A 19,628-nucleotide genomic window follows, 5' to 3' on the forward strand; every position below is an offset into this window, starting at 1 on the left:
CTTTTGGCCTCAGATCCCGAATTTTCACCTATCGGTACTCATGCACCAAGTGAAGATCCGTCCTTGTACCGGGTTGCAAGGTTCACCATCCCCCCAGTAGAAAGGAAGGATAAGTAGTGACAAACAAACAGGGAGAGACAGTACACAGATATTTCTCACCATGCCCACTCTTGCTCTTCGTCCGCTCACTCGCCTACAGGTCCCTGTAAGGAGATACACAACACAGCCGTGCAGGGCCTAAACCTATGTCACACAACTACACATTCTAAGACAACATACCCCTCAACCTACAGTGTGTGTAGTGCAATATGTATAACAATAACTAAACTTTTGCCCTGCACGGAACAACAATCACAGACTATAAATACGCAAGAGCAAAACACGGTGCTGTCCCTTTAAATGCCTGCTACCTACCTATCCAGAGCTGGCCAGCTCCTCTTCTCAGTGACTAGGGAAACACTCCCTCATTGGTGGGAACCGGACAGCTCTCCACCACTGCTCACACCTCTAATCATCTACGCAGGTGCTGCCTTTCTATATTAGTGGTACACCTAATGGGCTCAGGGCCTTGGGCCTAATGCCCAGGGTCTTACCAGTGGCTCAGGCATTTAAGCCTGCCTAATAATGGGCTCTGGTAGAGGCCTGGGCCTAGTGCCCAGCGCCACTTTATATGGGGCTCAGGCCTATGGGCCTGCCTACTGTGGACCTCACTTATTAAATAGGGCCTAACTCCCTCCTAGATGGGTTACAGGCCTAGTGCCCGCCTATTTGTAGCCTCAGTGATCTGGGCCTAATACCCAGATCACTGGCTCCTAATCGGGCCTAAGGGAATTCTATAGGGCCTACTGCCCTCTACTGAGCCCCGGGCCTAGTGCCCGCCTATTTGCTCATGAGCCTAGTGCCCGACAATGCCCCACGGGCCTAGTGCCTGACAGCCCTGGTGGTCTAGTGAGGGGGTATATGGTAGGCCTCATGGAGGGCCTACCTGCTCCATTGGAAGAGGCTGCAGGAGGGGAACTTCATGGAGCTCTTTTACTTCCCTCCCCCACAGTCCTCTCCGGTCCTCAGCTGCATTCTTCGGCTGCGCCGCCTCTTCTTCTCTTCTTCCAGTCAGCGGTGCCTGTCTTCTCTCTTGACAGCAGCGTCTTCTGGCCTCCTCCGCAGCCATTGGACCTGTTGCCATGATGATCTTCTGCTCTTCGGGAAGTCTTCTCTCCTCCCTATCTGCCGCCAAACTCCCTTTTCCTGCTCAGTGCCGTCTAATACAAGACGGCGTGAGTGGGGGGGCTATGACTCGGCGAGCCGTGATTGGCTCATCACGTCCATCTCCTATTGGCTGCTGGCCCACGAGCTGGGTTTGGCTCGCGGCCACAGCCAAACACCCGCTGCTGTAACCAGGCTGCCGGGCAGCGGGCTACAGTAAGCCCGCACCCAGAGCCAGGTATGGAGCACCGCGCCCAGTGCTTGACCGGCACCGGGAACATGAACTCTGTCCCAGCTCCGGCTACCCACCGCTTCTTGGCTGCTGGGTGCCAAGCTCCACTGAGCCTGCGCCCGGAGCCAAGCTTCTCCTGGCGCCACTGAACCACCGGCACTGAGGAAAGGGACCAGGCGGTCCCTTCACCAGCTGCCTGCGGCATTTGCACCGATGCTGGGGGCATCACTGTCCCAGTGCTGGCAACGGATGTGTCCCGCAGAGGACACATCCCCTCTGCCTGTGCCGATGCTGGGATCAGCCACTTGATATAAGCATGGCTCTCCACACAGCATTGAGACATGTTTGGCTGTGGGGAAAGGCATGTTACTGTAAAACAGGCTCAGTTATTGTTGTGTTTACTCAACTTTGCCTGCATAGTTTACCCCCATGGGTATTGTGTTCTACCAAAAACATGAAAGGATCACAGCTGGCATAGCCAGAATGCATCATTTCAAAATACTGTTGGCTGAATTGATGTGAGAACTAGCTGTTTGGGTCCCTTTTCTAAATTTAATGGTGTTCTTTTACTGGTTGTGCTGGGGGTAATTATTTCCCAGTTGCAGCTGTTCATAGATAAGGTACGGGTCACTGGGTTCTGTTGCTACAGTACCTGGATCTTGGTGCACTGGATGGTGGCCATAGGAGTGGTCTCATCAATGCTGGTGGTGCATTTGCTTGTGCAGCTTGTGTTGCATTCCTTGCAGTGTAACAAAATTATCAATGCCAGGCATATGACAGGCTATAACAATGTGGTTGTTTATTCCTTGTCTAGCTTCAGTAGAGCAGATTTAGGGTTTTGACACCTGAGGCTAGTGAAGTGGGAGAGTTTTGGCCTTCTTCAATTTGACAGGTGATTGAGCCTGCATGGAAGGCTTAGCTGAATGGTTCCTAACTGCTTTCACCTAATCCCTTTCACTTTACAGGCCTATAAACCTGCTTTGGTGGATTGGGAAGTGTATATCCAACTTTATAGACATAGGCCCTCCTTCACATATTTTCCAGGTGGAAAAGTATCTTGTGCGTGCCCGCTATTCCCCGTATTCAAATCCAAAGTGGGTGAAACGGGAACAGGTGAAACTTGGATCCGGGAAAAAATACAGGAATTTTTGGGAAATAATTGTAGGACCCCCCTAAGATGTCCAGACCTTGGGGATCGCTATGGGTACCCCTGTTTTTGCCTGCAGAAGAAAATTGGGTTTTTATATAGCCGCGGCAGGTGCTTTTTTCCCGACATTGAAGAAGTCATACAGAAGAGCACTTATTTTTTTTTTCACTTTAAAAAGTGGTCCCATCAAATCTGGGGTACTTGAAAATGGGTACAAGCAAATTTTTAAGTCCCTAAACCAATTTTTTAAAAATCAGCAAAAATGCACCTGCCGCTAATAGCCTATTCTAGAGAACACCTGCCGCATACTTACAGAATACCCCTGAACCTATTTCACTATTTTTAAGCACTGTTCCCCTTTCTTTCTTTTTTTTACCCCAAAATTTTAACACCATTTTGGGGGGTCCTAAGGGTTTTTTTTTTTTTGACACAGTTTATCCTAAGGGGACTTAATAAAGGCTGCAGGCTATTTTTTTTTACACTACACCCCTAAACCCCAATTGTGCACTTTTTTTCACCTGCTGCAGGCAGGCAAAAAATGATTCCCGTTTTTTTTAAATTTACTTTTCACACCTGTGAAAAGTAATTGTAATCGAATATGGGGAAATGGGAAATAGGCAAAATGACGTCATCGGTGAAAAATTATCGCAGATTCCGACATTTGGCCTCAAATTGAATACGGGCAATAGAGAGAAGTGAACATCAACTGAGGCATTTTGTTATATGTGGACTCTATAGGACTGATTCAGAAGTGGACACAATGCAGATGTTTACAGAGTTGAGCAATTTTTTTTTTAAACTGTGCATGCATATGAGTCGCACTGCGCTGGGATTGATTACCAATGGTGGTCGCAGTGTGAATCTAGATGCAACATGAGTGACAGTCAGTGAGTGTTTATGGGAGGTAATGGGGGTGGCTATACACATGCAGGTGTGTCTCGACTGTTTTATGGGAGTGTCATTGACAGTCACTGCATCTGTGTTCACAGTTGTATTGGCTCCAGCAGCTTACTTCCGATTGACATTCTGAGCAGCCACAGGGTTACTTGGATGTTCAATGGTGCGACCAATGTGTGACCGTGCATATCTCTAGCATGTCTGAGGTGGCGGTTTACCAACCCTGGTCAGTATATCTTTCTACTCTTCATTAAATGGCCTCCTTCCTGACTTGACAAAAAGTTTTCTGATGGTGAAGGCTTTAAAGGGTTTGGCTCACATAGCCTTAGCTCTATCTATCACTTTCTCTCAGATACATGTGGCTTCTAGGAAGGTCATGGAATCTGAGTTTGAAATTTGGCTTCTTTAAGTAGTTTTTGCTAGAGCTTTTCATGCCATTTTTTGGACTGGCTGCACTGCCCCAATTAGTTGTGCCAGCTTTACTTGGTTTAGCTGTTCTCATAATTGATAATTCAGTGGTTTTCAGGATACACTGATCAAAATTTCCAGCTATTTAGGTTCACTGGACTCCCCTAACAGTTTCATGGGATGGCAGGATGTGACCTGTGCCCTGTGTCTGTATGTAAACATTAGACTGGACAGTAGAGGAGCCTTGTTTCTACAGGAAAATAGCACACCATTAACTAAATCCAGTTCAGTTGAAACATTGTCTCACCTGCATTGGGCTTTTGGATCTGTGCCACCACTTGGTGGTGGCTGCAGATATGTTGATCCCTGATATCAAGGTAGTGTGCTGGGCTGATGAAAATCAGCTACTTCTAAACATTATACACAGTCTGCTTTCCTTTAAGCTGGTTGTTCTGTTGCTTATCTAAGATGTTACTAGAGATGAGCTATTCTGTTTTGGCTCGGGTCTCTCCTCCAAGTTCGAATCTCAGAACAAAACAAAATCTCATCTTTAACAGACATTACTGCACAGATCTCCATGAAAGATTACAGTTTGCTTGTTCTGAGATTTGAACTTGGCAGGAAGCCAAAACTGAACTGCTCATCTCTGTTACTAATATTTTATTGTTTCGTCTGTATAGCTCAGCATTTTGTCCCCATGTCGTCTCCTCCTCGAGACTTCAGCTGCTTCCCACTTTATCCTCTTTTGTGATGGAGTTTTAGTTTGTATTATTGTTACATTATCGTCCTTCATTGCCAAAAGTATTTATTTATTTAGTCTTCCCTATTCCCATTGTCAAGGTAGTAGTGTGGAAAAATAGATTGTGGGTCATTCATACTGTATGTCTTTTGCACAGAGAAATCTGCAGCTATGTCTAAAACATCCATGTTTTGTGAGTCAGCTTGGGTTTGCTGGATGACTCAGAAGTTTAACATGGGGTTCCCTCAAGTCACAGTTTATGGATGCTATGAGTCAGTTTGGGTTACCACAGAGTTTGGTCATACAGTTTGGTGAGAAACAGAACATTCTTAGATCTGAGGCTGTCTATATAGATATATTTGAACCTCATAATGGATGGTTGGCCCACCTTTAAAATTATACGGCTGTCTGTTGTGCCTAGGCATTTTGGCATAGTGGAAGAAACTTTAAGGTTATTTATAAGACAATTAAAAAAGTTAATTCAGTGGTGTCTAACTTTTTGTTGGCCAATGGTAGGTATATTATTAATTACCTTTTAATTACTTTTTGTTACAATCATCTTTATCGGCCTAATGATTTAATTTCGAACAGACCTTGTTTATTTGTAGAGGGTCATTTTTTATACCTTTTTTAGTAGTTTAGGTTATTGCATGGTTCTGTAATCAGAACCTTGCATCAGCTTGATTGTTATTTTTTTGTGTTTGGGTGCACTATACTTTTCTTAATTTTGTATTTATTTAATAAATAGCTGACCTTTATTTCTACCAAATCATGTATCTGTATTATTATTATTATTAGGCTTAAGTTATTTAGATGATACTCACCCATGAGGAGGTTTATAAAAATAATCCAGCCTTTAATGTGATGTAAACCACATTTGCAATATTTTTCAAATTCAGCTAGCTGACTCACCAACAGCAAAGATGTACCATTAATAGTGAATGGGGTGCCCTAGTATTGGATGTGGGCCAAGCATGCACTGCTGCTGTTTTATCCCCCAGTCAAATTAAGACAAATATGTAGAGGACAAGTGTTTCTATCTCCTTTAAGTTAAATAGCACCATTATATATGATAGTTCCAGGTGCCTAATAGTTAATATGTGCTTACCTGGCATGGTTAGGAGAATTATAAGCTAGAAGAAAATGCATTGTATTCTCACAAATGTCACTGGTCAATTCAAGCTTATGCCTAATGTTCAGTGGGGCAGATATTCCCTACGGAGATTCATAAATAATGGTGAGACAGGTCAATGCATCGTAAAGAGAAAATATACCGTACATTCTATATCAGCATTGTTTTTATTATTCTCTATAAATTTTCAAAAAATATACTGAAAAAAAGATATTCTAGAAATATGTTTTCCTCTCTGCATAGATGAATTTATTACAGAAATGATTAAGAGCTGCCATGGTCTAATAGAACAATGTGATAGTGTCTTGAAAATACTGTCATATAGCAAGTTCTCAATTAAAATGAACAGGGTGAAATGGGTCACGTAGGAACAGCATATTTTTCTTATTATGTAGTACACATGTAAAAGCCGGGTAGAGTCTGGTGACCGGTTTTCTTTAAAATACAGTTCTGTGCGATAACTAACTACAGTTAATATTATTAGCTATATAAGTATTATCAGCTCTATAAGTATTTCAGTTTTGTATCTTATTGGCTACCATAAAATAAAATAAATATTTGTCTCGCTAGTTTTGTCATTTTAAAATGTATTAATTCTAACTAATTACACAGTTATGTTCTGTTGCACTAATGTCAGAACAAATGTATCTATTTTTAAGTGTAATTGGTGGTGTTTAGGAGAGTAGCATCATACGATGGGAAGAATTGGGCATAGCTTGATGTTTCAGTGCTATTAAACAAAGTTAAGCACCCACAAACAATTATTATTATTATCCTTTATTTATATGGTGTCACAAAGGTTCCGCAGCGCCTTACTCAGTACATAAATGAGCATACAAGAAAAACAGTTAATAGTAATACAGAACAATTCAGGACAAGGACATGGTTTATAAACATTGCTGCATAACACAATCAGCCAGACGTCAGCAACCAAGTGTTAGGTGCCAATTGGTCAGTTAGGAGTAAATGGTATAACTAGGGAGAGGAGAAGCACATGAGGGACGAGGGCCCTGCTCGTGACAGCTTACATTCTAAAGGGGAGGGGTAGACAGACATGGGTGAGACAGATGGGGTAGAAAGTGGGGAAGGAGCATGAAGCAGTTGATTCGGATATATGCTGTGGAATGTGTGTGTTTTAAAATGACCTTGTTATGTCAAACTTAAGTCCTTCATTCATCTATCTCTATGACAAAAAAATTGATTTTATTTTTGTGTTATTTACATGAGAAATGTAGAATACAAAGTTGTTGCACTTTCATTTTCGTCTGTTACATTTTAGCATCTAAATACATCAAGCTTAAATTGTGGCTATTGTGGGACTGCCCGCCATCCTAATAGTGAATACTTTAGTCCCAGCTGCTGGGCGCTATGCCATGCTCCTGTGAGTGGGTGCTTCTCATATGCTGGATTCACCCACAAAGAGGTGCAGAAATGTCCAACATGCAGTAGCCACGCCTTCTCCATGAAAAAGGCAATACAGTACAAACAGGATTTTCAGTAGTATGAAGGCAAAAATTACAATGCACAGAGCCCAGGGGCATATCTATAATGGGTGCTGGGGGGCCCTGCACCGCACACCCTGCACCCATAGTATTGCTTACCTTTCCAGAGTCCCACGTCGGCGCGGCGGTCTGGCGCTGTAAAAACTAATAGATATTGCTTTCCATGTTTTGAGTATTTCTTTGGGTGTATACTCATTTGTACTACTCCAGCTGCACTTTAATTTTTATTGCGCACTCTTTTAAAGTATTCCCTGCTGTAAAAACTAATGGAAAATGGCCGCCGCGGCCATTTTCCCATAGTTTGCGCATGCGCAGTACAGGGAAAATGGCCACCGCAGACATTTTCCTGGTGACCTGCACATACTTTATAGACTCTGGGTGCACTCTTGTGCCCAGAGTCTATAACTCCGGCGCAGGCCACGCACTGCTCAGTGTGCTGCTGGCTGCTGGACAGAGAGGAGGGGGCCCGTGTTGGAGACTGCACATGGGCCCCCTCCTCTCTAGAAATGCCCCTGACAGAGCCAATCTAGTCAGAGGTGTTTTGAACAACAATAACAATCAGTAAGGGCAGTAGGTAGTTTAGGAAGAACAATGTCCAAGCAGGGAGAGCAGTAAGGAGTTTCCTGGATATGCATACAGCAGGTGTTAGTGATAATTGATTCATTTTGTGTATGGAATTATTTACATTATATTCAAGGGGGCAATTTGGGATTACTAATGGTGGTACTTCCTGTTTCCAGGAGGGTGCATAAAATTTTATTTCATTTTTTCACATCCGTAAAGATGAAAGACATTAACTAATCCTGCACTTTCATTTGGATTCCCTTTCCATCTTCAAATTGAAATTTAAATATGCATTTTTCAATGCTCTTCATTTAGTGCAATATAAAAATGAAATAGTGACAAATGCATTAATATTGCCTCCTAGATCACAATAATTTAAATTAAAGTAACTTGAGCAACATTTTAAAGAAAAAATATATTAAAGGGGCAGTCCTTGTTCAAGTAAAAGTAAGCTGGACTTTAAAGTGATTTTTTTTTTATTTATCCACCAAGCACATATTTAGGTAGATTCACATACTCAAAAAGTGAGGCAAATCCAAAGATTGGAGTTACTATGCACCTTGTAATGCCAGTATCCAAAGACAGGCTCATTTGCACAAACTAAAAAGCAGTGCGTACCTACACTTTTTGCAGTTTATTAATGATCATTGCTTCTTTTTTCTGTATTTGTTTATATTGTTCCATCTTTTTTACTTATCCTTTTTTGCATTCATGTATATAGTTTTCTTATACATTTTACTTATTGTCTTTCACACTGAAATATAGGTACATGTGTATACATGTGAGTAAAAATCAAAACATATAGGTAGGTTTGCTTGAGTTCTTGAAGCAATGGAGGAGAATACATTTTCTGGGTGAACAAATATATATTACACCGCACATAAAATCATATCAGCAGCAAAGCATTAAAGATGTCAAATGTAAAAATATATTCGTTCCTGACCTTGCTGTTGATGCGTGACATGATTTTTTTTCATTCATGCTTTAAAATTAAATGGTCAAAATTAGATTGAAAACGATTAAAACTATTTTTAATGGTTTAAAATGTGGTGAACAGTCTACAGAGCTTTCAGATCAAAATGAGAAGAAAAAATATCTACAGTATTAAACAAAATTTATGCTAGAAAAGAAATCATGATTTCTTTTTTATTTGTTGAGCTTTCCCAGTGAGACTTACCTCATATCATGATTGCTTGCATGATTCATCATTATGCTTCTTCCACATTTTATTCATCACTCATTTGGTGACAAGACAATAATAAATTTGAATATAGTTTTCTTTTGCAATCTTAATAATTCATAACGTTTACTGTATAAATGCCTGCTAACTAATGAATTGTAAATGTGCTTTGTTTAGAGGTGTTCAACACCCTATATTAATACTTGTTTGAATTAACAGTTCTTTGAATTTCCTGTATGGAAAAGAATAGAGAAGTGTGGAATATTTTTTCACTTGTCATTTTGCTTTTGAAATCAACATGATAAGTGAAAGATTCTGTAGAGAAGTAATTTCACCAAATATCGATTCACCAATCCTATTGCTTTAGTAAAAGTAATCCCATGGCTAGAAGAGGCAGTTGCTACCATGCAATACATTTTAAGTGAGTAAAAGAGAAATTCACAAAGCAACGAATAAAATTATAGATCAAGTTGGCTGTTAATTTGCCACAGTTTTGAGTGAACACAGTATGAACAGTTTCAGGCAAAATAAATGTATTTAAATTTAAATAATTTATTTAATTGTCTTCAAACTTTTGTCAAATTTTCGCTATTTTTATTAGTTCATTGTATTACCATTAATACTGAGGATGAAATAATAAACCACAACCACAGAGAATTTTAGTAATAATTTTGTATTTTGTTTCTTGAAAATTGGATTTTATGTGAAAAACAAATGTTCTTTCTCTCTCATATGTCATTGTAGACATATGAAAATTGTTAAAATATTGACAAAGTGATTTTAAATAGCCAATTTACTGTACAAAGCTTACAAATAATTGTGATTTGGCAAACAGTTTTTTATAGTGTCTGTCTGTTGTGAGTTTATTTCAATTTTTTTTTATTATTGTACAAGTGTGTTTATTTTGTGAAACAGATGGAGCAGACTTTATTGTCCACACCCTCTGTGTTTTTCTCATATTATCCAATAACAATCATATAAAATTATAATGACATTTATGTACTGAAAATAAGCATTTGTACATTGCCATTCTATTGTATAAAGGCAGAGCCTCATGTTTATCAATGTACAGTATGTGTAACTGAAGAATATATTTTGTCATTAAAAAAAGAACAAGGGTCTAATTCACAAATGTATATAAATTTTATATTTACATACATCTTCAATGTTTGCAGATCTGTGTATGTGCAGGAGCCATACAGTGCATGTGCAGATCTGTTTGATTAACATTCTGCTGACATTTTGGGGCAGCAGCATGGAGAGCTCTAGTAAACTGGGCATATTGGCCCCATTTTCTGACCGTGCTGAAGCAAGTGGTGGATGTAGCTTCACTGGCGATGGTAGCATGATTTCCACAGACATCCTGAGTAACCTGAGGGATACTTAAATGTCCAATGGTCACACAGTTGATCCGATAGCTGTGTCACCGGATGAAGCTTTGGATCAGAGAATCCGGCAATGGCTGTAGTTTTGGGCACTGCATAGACACCAGGGATGGTTAACTGCTGCTGTGTCTTCGGACACACCACTTGGATCTGTGATGCTGACAGAAGTAGTCTTTGGCTCTCAGAAGTTTGATGTGACATTAACATATTTAAGTTTTGCTGTTTTGTCCTAAGATGCAGCAGCGATACTATTAGCGAACAACTATTGATCAGGCCTTTAGACATTTATTAATCAGATTGTAGGTGAGGAGATGCAGAATCATCCTACATAGCAAGGGAATTGAGTGGAAAGTCTTAGGCTAGCCATGTCATTCTCCTGATTAAAATCAATCCAGTTGTGCATCTAGCAATCGAAAAACTTGACAGAAGATAGAAGCATTTCCTTTAAATATAAGAAGTAATGATAAATGTAAGAGACTTGGTGAAGTATTTCACCAGCCCTCAATCCCCCAGTGTACCCCCTGGTGGAAAAATGCATAGATTTGCCCTTGTTACAGTATGTATCTTCAGTTTTGATTAAAAGAGGTTTCTCTATTTTAAGCTTGCTCTTATTAGAGAGAGAGGTGGCATCATATTACAATATTTTTGTATATTTTTTTTCTTGAGCTATATTAATACATATGATATTTACTTTACTAATCAATTTCTTTGTTTTATACCTAGGGCCAGGACTTGCCATTGCATGAGATATTGAATGCTTCATGTGACAACAGTGGTTTGCAGGTATGTTTTTCCATGGTAAAAAATTTGGTGCTTTGCTATAAAACAAGGAACGTAAAACTAATCTGATTATGGATATATTGCTCTATAGTGTGTGTGTGTGTGTGTGTGTGTGTGTGTGTGTGTGTGTGTGTGTGTGTGTGTGTGTGTGTATATACACACTGATAGAGATGAGTTGATGAGGGTTTTAGGTGACAATTTTCTGAGGAAAACCTTTAGGATCGTGGTAACAATATTATTTTAACTGTTGGTAGTCAATTTACTGATATTTTATGGATAAAGGTGCTATGTCCAAATCATGTCAAATTTATCTTTATATGTAAATATCTAGGTAATTCCATGGAAACGTAACTCACTTTACAAAGTGATATAGCAAGTACAGTATATGCATGGCTTTCAGCAGCCAAAGGAATTTATGTGAATTTACTTTTATTTAATGATAAAAAAGACAGATCATGCTTTAAAAACTGTATACCGGAATGGCTAATTGTTTGCTATGTCACTTTGTAACGTGAGTTACTATGGTATGACCCATCTAAGATTCTTCTGAACGTAACATAACAACCTCATCCACTCGCCTCTTTTTATATATATATTTGAAATTCAGTAAAACAGTTAAAGCTCAATTCTTCAAGTGAGTGTTCAGCTAATTTCTTGCTATGATAAATTGAACATTATTCAAACTTGCTCTGCTGATTGTATTCAGAGTTGCAAATAAAAAAACTGTTTATATATTCCAGTGCTTCAGGAAGCACTAGAAAACTGATCCAAATTTACAGTGAGCAAGATGTGTAACTTTGGAAATCCAGTTTGGCCACTACCTTTGCCACCCCTGGTGTGAACCCTTCATCTTGAAAGAGTTTCTGTGAAAAAATATTGAGTGTGTTCTGGCAGCACTACTCTCAAGAAATTAGTACAAAAGTCCGTGGATATCTATTGAAATTGTCTATTGAAATTAGATAAGAAGAATACCCCACTCTGGACTTGGAAACCCTCAAAAGATACCTTTGATATATATTTTTAAAGTAGAGATGTGCGGGTCTGGATTTCTGAAATCCAAAAAAACACCCACATTTAAGGGTTCCGAGTAGAACTGGGTCAAGGTTTGGATTCACTTTGGAGACCATGTACAAACCGAGTCTCGGTTCAGATCTATTGCCAGTTCGGAACTCGGATTTAAAAACTGAGCTCAGGTTTTGGATTTGAACATTTTAGCTGTTTTAATTGATTTTTAATTTATTTTATCCTAATCCAAAACAAACACATTTGAGGGTGGTTTTGCAAAACTAAAACACTAAGATGAATTGAATCCAGATCCAAAACCAAATCAAAACATGAGGGTCAGTGCACATCTCTAGTTTAAAGCATCAACTTTTCAATTTATTTTTCATATTCTGATAAAATTAATGAATTTTACATATATCATTTTTAATTTAATATGCACTAATCTTATTGGACACTTGGCTGTGAGATGTACAGTATATCACCTCTTGGAGGTTCCCTAATAAATAGATGAGCATTTAATTTACTTTTATCTGGTACTCCATTTTGAACCATTTTGAAATATATCTTCATGCACATTTCATAGCTTAATTTACCTGGTGGACACCATCATCAACACTTTGTTCTCACACACGCACACACATACAGTATAAATGCATACATACTATAGTCTAAGTCACTCTGTACAGAGACATTGATATATATTTATATTTCTATTTGCTACTCTGAATACAATCAGCTAAGCAGGCTTGAATTCCAATTCAAAGGACCACAAACTTTTGACCATGTCTCAACTATTGCCAAGCCTCAACCTTGGTACACAAAGCCAATTCCACACTTGGGATTTATAATGAAGTAAATGTGTGTTGTTTTAGACTTGGGTCAATTTAAGATAAGCCTAGTCCATTATATATCTCTTATTATAGGTAAACTAATTGACACTGCATTATGTGCCAACATTTATCAAGCTCAGAAAAGCTTAGCTGTTCAAAATCTGGCCCTGATAGCTAATTCCATAGCCATATGGTGTTAGCCATTGTTTCATATGGGAAAGGTCCCTGGGCAGGGATATTTTGATCCCTCTCCAGCAGGATCCTTGTTACTCCCATCCATCCTGTAACTCATTTTCTTAGTGCATACACAGACTTATGGCTGTGCCTGTTCACCGAGAAAGCTGAGTCAGAACCCAGAACTAAAGTAATAATGAAAACTATAACTTTACTCTACAATTTTTGTCAGGGCAGGTTCTTATCTGCTTAAAAAAAAGTATATTATCCCACACTGGATAGTAGAATCAAGTTTAAGATGCATATAAAAAAACAGCAATATATTGAAGTTAAGTTAGTTAGTAATCTAACATGATAAAATAAAAAATATCTCTATATATATATATATATATATATATATATATATATATATATATATATATATATATATATATATATATATATAAATGTAGATGGTGTTTTCAAATACCAATGGCACCCCAGATGGTTGAGTGCCGTGGATTAAGCCTGTCATTTATTTAAATTTTGTGGTCACACTTGCTAGGGCACCCTGTTTTTCAAATGTAAGACAAACTTTTTTTCTTTTTCCAGGTGCTTATTAACTGATAGCCCTGGATGTGGTCCTGTCTCTTTAAGGCAGGACCCAGTTTCATGTTTAAAATGTATGCAAGCTTGAGCCAAAGGTGGCAGATCAAGTTCATGTATCTGAGAATCAGTGTAGGGACTGGCCAGATGGGAATGACCGTGAAGCGGTGGTCAGCTTAACAAATTATTGCATTATATATATATATATATGGAGGTGCTACCAGAAACCAAATATCAGGTACTCAAAACAAAGTAATGAGCCCAGGCTAATTTACAGCGAGAGATTCCTATGTGAGGCACTCTTTTTTAGTATTAGACACTGTATATACTATGTGAAATAAAGTGAAAATATAGCTTATAATCTTTTTTCCCATTAAAAAAATGGAGTATAGTGACTCTGTTTCAACAGATGTGGCAGAGTCAACCTTGAAAAAACAAATACATATACCTGTATACAGAAATAACAAAATATGAGAAAATATTGAGTTAAATACTAACATAATTATTAAGTGGTGAAAATACTAATACCGATATACCTCTTAGTAAAGTGGCAGGTCTGGTACGGATCACTGATAATGAATCATCAAACACATATTTAAGGTACTTCAAAATATAGTGAGTATCCATTCATGTGCATTTGCATAACCAATTTAACGTTCTTATCTGTACAGGCAATTGTTTTATAATACTGTACATAGCAATGAAAAATATTTTTTTATCACTGCAATATTTCACATAAAAATGTAGTGGAACATATAATGAATAGGGCCAGATTAAGGGCCACATGGGCATGGGAATGATAGTGAAGAGCCAATGGTGAGAAGCGGGGGAGCAGTGAACAGTGCTGTGTGGGTGTGGCCAGTGCCATGTGGGTGTATGCAGCATCGATGTCTCCGTAAATATGTAAAAGTATTAAAATAAAATCATTTTGTGAGGAAGATATAAATACAATTCTACCACTTATGTTTTAGGGCCAATTGTGTGGCAAGCTGGGTGGCTGGTCATTACCATAATTTCACTAATTATAGCTTGAGTCACATCCTGCTACACTATGTAATTAAATAGCCTGTTACAGCACTATGTTAGTACTGTACATTGTCAGTTACAGGATGTAAGGTTTATAGCAATTCTGTATTTTCTATAATGCATCAAGCAGGAGACAAAAATTGGTTTTCTCACCTGTGGTTTTGATCTTTAGCCTAAAACAGTTATTCACAAATGTTCATTATTTCACATAAACTATTCTAAAATCTCCTGGGCCTTAGAATACCTACTTATTTGAAAGTCTGTTTCAGCTATGACAGGTTTAATATTAAAGTTTACCAACTTGATCAGCAGTCTTTCTCCTTTTATACTGAAATTGATATGAGTTGCTTGGTGAAAATGAAGACACTTAAGAAGAGAGGGAAGTGCCAGGGACAACATTGAAATGTGTTTGGCACTTTCATTTAGAGACGTTATTTGGAGATGAGCAGTGGAATAACTTAAAGAAACTTGCTGTAATATCCATCTTTTTTTGTGAAGCAAATAGTAGATTTTAAAATTTCGGTTTGATATTCAATATTTTATTTTATATACTTAACCGGCTCTTGAAAAATGGATGTTGCCAGAACTTTCTATAGGTGTAATGCATTCCTTGCTCACATTGCAGATCATTACTGTGATGACTTCATAAATTATAAAACCATCAAATCAACCCTCTTTGCACTATACAAAAGTTAATTTCACACTGTAGCAATGTATATTGTATGACTGTCAGCTACTGTATGCCTGTGATGGAATCATTTATGATAAAATTACTATGGATACAGTATAGCTATAGCATGCACCATCATTAAAGATAATTTATACAATATGTGTAGTGGATAACTTTTCCTTTACTGTACATTATAATATGGAAAACTATTATTATTATTATTATTTTTATTATGTAGGTAAGGAAACTTATACAGCCCATATAACCTGAGTAGTTTTCTTCTTTCTTTTTATTTTTTTCATTTTTCTCAAGCAAATTATAAGAGTTATAAAAGCAGTATATAAGGCTTCCATTACAGTGTATGTACAAGGAGAGACATTACCATAAGGCATTTAGTTTTCACCAGATATGGAGCTATACCAGACAATATGACAGAGCATGCAGAGAATCAATAAAAGAAAAATGTATTAAAGTCCCATCATTGGAGCATGCTGGGCCTTTAATACATTTTTCTTGTTTGCACCTGATAGTGTGTCTGTGTTCTAACAGCTTATATTATTTATGTGTGTTCTGATGGCAAATATGTCTGCCTTTTCTCTTACAATTTTAAGACAATCCTAAGTAGAAAAAATATTGTAGGATTGCAATTACAGCCTTGCATGTCTTCCATTTCCACATGTCAGAGAATGATTAAATTGCACAGCTGTCATTACATAGGAGGTTCTGCCAGGTGACATACATGTGCGGGTATAGTGTAGAGTGCTTTGTTTCATTTTATTTTTACTCTTTTTGATCATAGATAATGACAAGTATTTTTTGCTATCTTGCAGTTTCTTTTGAAAATCCTAGGTTAAAGGACAGCCTATTTAGAAAGAGCTAAATAGATTTTCCAGTACTGTATGTTGCAAGTTTTAAAATATTTTGCAGGGAAGTATATGCAGAGAATCATGTTTGAGAGGTACCACAATACAACATTGTTTCTGAATGTCTATGATTATGTAGTTGAGGTGTTTTAATTGGATTAATGAGGGGGTTAGGTAGAAGCAGGGGCGGATTGGGAATTTAAAGTGGCACTGGAAAAAAAAGTAGAAAGTGGCCCCATGCGCGCGCTCCGTAGGTGCGCACCCGAAAAGTGGGTGTGGCCTTGTGGCGGGGTGTGGCTTAATGTGAAATGTTATGCACGCAAGCCACTCCCCCCATTTTCATCATCCTGGGGGCATGCCCACCACTCCAAAAGCTGATAGCCATGCCCCCATTCCTTCTTTCTAGTGAATAAGCTCATCAAACATGTTAATGACAATGAGTATTTTCTTACCTATATGATTTCTCTGCAATGAAGGAACCTCTGAAGAAATTGATCCTCCCTGGACAGGCAGTGTCTTCAGACGGTATTCACTATTCATGCAGGAGATCACATGGTCTGGAAGCTGCCTGTGTGTGTAGTAATAAAGCCAATGTCATTATCGTTCAACAAAGGTTCAATCAGAAGTTTTGGGGCTGGACAGAATGTGGGTTTCCCATATCAAACAATTTTATATTAATAAAATATATTTGCTAAATTGGTTCCATTCGCATCAGTAATATGGTTTTGTTAGGATTGTTGTCTTACTGAAGATTATTGTCCCCCAGTCTTTTCTTCTCATAGTTCCAGTGGTCCTACTATCCTCTATGTGTGTCTCCAGCACCATCGCCATGGGTGTCCCCAATGCCATCATCCTGCATTTTCCCAGTGCCATCATCCTGCGTCTTCCTAGTGCCATTATCCTGCATCTCCCCAGCAGCATCCTCCTGTCTTGGCACATAATGACCCCCCTCCCCAACAAACAGATCATATTCCCATTTCACAGAATAGCCCCCATCCCCACAGACAGATCTCCACTAGCACAGCAGATCCCCCTCAGACAGATCATCATCTCCCCCTAGCACAGCATAGTCCCCCTCAGAGATCATCCCCCCTTAGCACAATATAACCCCCCTCCCCAGGCAGATCATCATCTCCCCTTAGCACATAATTACCCCTCCCCAGGGATAGATCATCACCACCCCTAGTAGAGCAGATCCCCATCCCCCTCAGACAATCATTTGTCCTTAGCAAAAAATAGATCCCTCCCCCACAGACAGATCATATTAATATAGAATAACTCCCCCCCTCAGATCAGCATTAATTCCCCCCACTCCCTCAAACAGATCTGTATCAGCTACAAAAAAAAAAAAAGACCTGACTCCTGCATGCAGGGGCTGGTGGAAGTCTCCCAGCCAGCCAGCCCTCCCCCTTTTGCTTCCACTGTGCTGCAACTAGTTAATTAAACCCAGGTCTCCCAGACAGCCAGCCCCGATTGTCTCCTCTTCACTCTGTCCCTTCCCCAGGCTGTGAAGTTGACACTTCACAGCCTGGGGAGGGGACAGAGTGCAGAGGAGACAATCGGGCTGGCTGGTTGAGCATCCATTAACTTACCCCACCAGCCGCTGGCTGCGGACCCGCGTGGTGCCTGGGCACTCTTCCTCCAAGGTGCTCGCGCACGGTGTCTGACGTAGTCAGTCCCTCCAGTAAAGCAGCAAAGCCTCTTCTCGCGATAGAGGCAGGCCACAGGGAGTTGACAGAGGGGCTGTACAGTGAAAAAAAAAGAGCCGGGTGACGGGATTCTGGGGGCAGGGCACAGTTGAGAAGTGACCCCAAAGACCAATTGGCCCACCGGGATTATCCCCGCTAAAGGTAATGGCCAATCCGCCCCTGAGTAGAAGCAATATGGTGGGAGAGAAAAATGAGATGAGCAGCAGCATTAATAATAGTTTAAAATGTAGGAATGCAAGAGAGAGGAAGGCCAGAGAGGAGAAGGTTTGAGTAGTCTAGTCGGGAAATGATGACCGCATGAATAAGACTTTTGATAGCATCAGACGTAAAGAAGGGCTGGATTCAGAAAATGTAAAGATGGGCTGCATTGGGCACTGAAAGAAAGAGAGTAGATGGAGGAATGACAATGAGTTCCGACTTGTCTATATTAAGTTGTAGTAAGCACTGGAACATGCAGGTGGTAGACAGGCAGTAGTAGACCCGAGCAAAAATAATGGAAGATTATTCAAGAGAAGAGTTTTAGATTTCTGTGTAATCAGTGTATAGAGGTATTGAAGGCCAAAGTACTGATGTGGTTTCCAAGGGGGGAAGTGTAGAGGGAAAAGAGAAGGTAGATAATAAAGAGGGACCATTGGGGTATGCCTACAGGTAGAGGAAGTGAGGGCAAGGTGGAGAGACAGAAGATGAGCAGGTGGTGAGTTTGAATGTGAACCATGAAAGAGCAGAGTTGAGGAGTGTAATGGAGTGGAGTATGTGCAGAGGAGAGGTTGGTTGACAGTGCCAAAGAGGATCAAGAAGTGAGTGGGTAGAAAAAAATTAGGTGAGGCAAAGATTGACAATCCTTTCAAGGAGCTTTAAGACGTAAGAAAGGAAAAAGACTGGGTGGTAGAGAGTCTGCTTAAAATGAAGGTTTCTTAAGAATTGGTGAGACTAGTGTTTTATAAGCTGACACTTACTAAATAAAACCTCAATACTTCCAGTCGCATTTTAAAGGCCACTGATTTTACTAGCAACACACGACTAGTAAAAAAATACCTGATTGGATGTGCCAGAGTCCAATGCTTAGTAAATAACACCCTAGGACTTGTTTGAAGGAAGAGAGGATAGAGTCAGAAGAGTCAGAGGAGAGGGACAGGTCAAAAAGAATGGCATGTGGGAGCAGATATCAGGAGAGAGAATGCAGCAGAGGTATTTCTACTGTATTTGTGTAAACATAGTTCCTGATCTTGCACAGTATGAAAATAAACAAGATATGTTTAGCAAAAGATTTTATATTCAACTCTACATGGGCCCAAAAACATACTTATTCTACATTTAAACGTGTCATTTTGCCACTTCATAATGTTGGGTTTTCAACCACAGGGATCTTATTAGTATGGTCAAATTGCAACTTTAGGGAAATTGTCATTAAACACAATGTATGCAATATAATGTGTGCATGTAGAGGAAAACAAGGGGACCTCCTGCTACAAGGAATTCAATTATTTGCAATAATGCAATAACTTTTCAAGAGATTGTTTTATCGGTCCATTTGCCTGTTGATATCACTTTTTGCAGGTATGCTCACTCCCATTTTTTGCACAATTCAATTAGCAAA

At 39.3% G+C, this 19,628-nt stretch overlaps 1 long non-coding RNA gene across 2 annotated transcripts in view; it reads left to right on the forward strand.

Moving 5' to 3' along the window:
• The window catches only part of LOC148538271 (uncharacterized), a 559,751-nt gene that overhangs the window by 339,000 nt on the left and 201,123 nt on the right, over nucleotides 1-19,628 (forward strand). For both annotated transcript variants that reach the window (XR_015872581.1, XR_015872582.1), the window contains exon 2: nucleotides 11,113-11,172. This is a non-coding gene — a long non-coding RNA (uncharacterized LOC148538271). The remainder of the gene's footprint in view (nucleotides 1-11,112; nucleotides 11,173-19,628) is intronic.

The sequence above is a fragment of the Taudactylus pleione genome, unplaced genomic scaffold (genome assembly GCF_031769625.1).
Source record: "Taudactylus pleione unplaced genomic scaffold, aTauple2 ptg000041l, whole genome shotgun sequence".
NCBI lineage: Eukaryota > Metazoa > Chordata > Amphibia > Anura > Myobatrachidae > Taudactylus > Taudactylus pleione.